Source organism: Anabrus simplex, chromosome 7 (assembly GCF_040414725.1).
Source record: "Anabrus simplex isolate iqAnaSimp1 chromosome 7, ASM4041472v1, whole genome shotgun sequence".
NCBI classification, from domain to species: Eukaryota; Metazoa; Arthropoda; class Insecta; order Orthoptera; family Tettigoniidae; genus Anabrus; species Anabrus simplex.
The window spans coordinates 105,220,001-105,222,604 of NC_090271.1; positions in this window are offsets into that span (position 1 = coordinate 105,220,001).

The window sequence follows — 2,604 nt, forward strand, 5'->3', positions numbered from 1 at the left end:
TAAAAGCAGGAAATGCACAAAAACATTAAACTACTGGAGTCAAAGAGTCATTCCATTATTTGTTGCATCAGGGGAGGATGAGTGCCACTTAGAATTTTCGTTGTACTTAGACAAAAGTTCCTCCATGACCAGTTGCCAATGAGCCTCATGAAATACCATTCGTGAAATAGGCCAGAATCTTTAACATAATACTGAAACTCTTTGAGCGGATGAATTAATTTGCTTCTGTCCTCGACAAATACGACATCATACCTCTTCAGCAGCCAACAGTCCGGTTCCTTTTCGGTTGTTCTAGTAGCCTTTAGTACATCTTCCACCAGCTTATGATAACTTTCATCCTTGAGAAAGACATTTTTAGCATTATTACTAATATTAGAGAGTTCAAGCAAATGATTTCTCATTGAATCAGTCCAATATTGTGGAGCTTGTGACTCAGTGTAACAATGTTGCAAAATCTGGAATAACGGAGAGGAAGATACTGGTCTGCTTTGTAGCAAGGTAGGGCGGTATGCAACGCAATAATGGCATAATTTGATTTTAAACACAAAATATTGTACTTTGCCTGCTTTGATTTTGTCATTCTTTAAATTCCTACGAAATGTGTAAAATAATTTGTATTTCATACATTACCATTTAATTTTAGGCATTCTATAAAATGATGGGTTTTAAACAACGCCAGTAACACATGTACATTATTTAATTTGTTGCAGATCCTTGGGTGGTAAAATGAGTTCCACTTGCAAGTTTACTGAGTGAGTTGGCCATGTGGTTAGGGTACTGTAGCTGTGAGCTTGCATTTGGGAAATGATGGTTTTGAATTCCACCATTGGCAGCCCTGCAGATGGTATTCCATGGTTCCCCATTTTCATACCAGGCAAATACTGGAGTTGTACCTTAATTAAGGCCACAGCCTCTACCTTCCCATTCCTAGCCCTTTCCCATCCTTGCCTTGCCCAAAACCTTTGATGAGGTAGTGCAACATTAAACCACTATCGCTTGCAAGTTATGAATATTCATGTGATCTTATGCTTCTAATCAGAGACCACCAATTTCCAAGGATATTTATGGTGGTTGTTTATTGACTTGAGGGGATACTTTATCAGAAACTAAGACTCTGCTGGGTGACCTGTGGCTAAACTAAAGAGAGGGGGAAAGGCTGAGGGTGGGCATCATCTGCTGTATGTGTGGGAAACTATGTCTTAGTGTGATGAAGGATAGTGTTATATATAGTATGTGAATTGCAGGAATGTTGGAGATAACGCAAACACCCGGTGCCTAAGTCAAGGGAAGTAACCATTCAAGATTAAAATACCCTCAACCCTACCAGAAATCAAACCTGGAGCTCCAAGGACTGAAGGCCAAGCTGACCACTCAGCCATGGAACTAAATAATTTGTAGATATAAAGAGGATAACCATCAGAAAAGAATATCAGGGTCTATTTCACACCAGCTGTTAAGAAATTGTGAAAATATAACTGTGAATACTGCTGCCATATGAGGATATCATTTGAATATTTTATTTATTTATTTATTTACATAGTTTATGCCCACATTGGAGCACTTAAATCAATGCATATACACTACAGTCTTCACAATATTAGTTGTAATGTTTTCTCAACTTCCTCTTCTCTTCCCAGAACTGTTTTTCTTCAGTTGTTCTTGGTTTTATTTTTCCAAAAGAAACTGAATAATTGTTTCAGTAGTCTGGTCACTGGTAGTCTTACTATGTGACGGAAAAAGGCAATTCTCCTGTTTCGCATTGCATCCACAATTGATTCATTTTCCCGATAGACTATTTCATTAGGCAGCAGTCTCCATTGTCCATTTACTTGATGTTTTTTATTGATGATTGTCCTAATGATCCTTGTCTATTTTTTGGATTTTATCCATTGTTGCTTTGGTATTCAACTTAAACAGAGTTTTGCTTGCATAAGTTGCTTCAGGTTTAACTACTGAACCATAATGTTTGAATTTGGCAAATATCGAGAGAGATTTCTTCTTATATGTTAACCATGTAACTCGTTGTGCTTGTCTCAGTTTTGTTGTTCTGTATTCTATTGAGGCTTTCTCATTTAGGTTCCAAGTTATAATTTCCCCAAGATACTTGAACTTTTTTACAACCTTAATTTGTTTGTTATCATTTAGTTGAACGACAGAGGTGTCCACTTCAAAGGTTGGCATAATTTCTGTCTTTTCAAATGAAATTTGTAATCTCACTTTTGCTGCAATGTTTTCTAGTTGTTCAATTTTGAATTTAGTCCCTTTCTCATTATTTGCCAGTAGTGCAAGGTCGTCTGCAAGTGCTAAGCAGTTTAGTTTTATATTTCTACCAATCTTGATGTTCGGTTGGCATTTCTTTCTCCATTCTCACATGACCTTCTCCAGTACACAATTAAACAAAATAGGTGAGAAACCATCCCCCTGCCGAAGTCCAGTTTTGATTGTAAATTGCTCTGACAATTCTCCTCTAAATTTAACTTTTGCTTTAGTATTCTTGAGAGTGATTCCAATAAGGTTGATCAGTTTTCTGTGAACACCAAATTCTTGAAGGGTATTCAATAATGACTCCCGAATATTTTAAAGCAATATTGGTCAAAAGTCCAG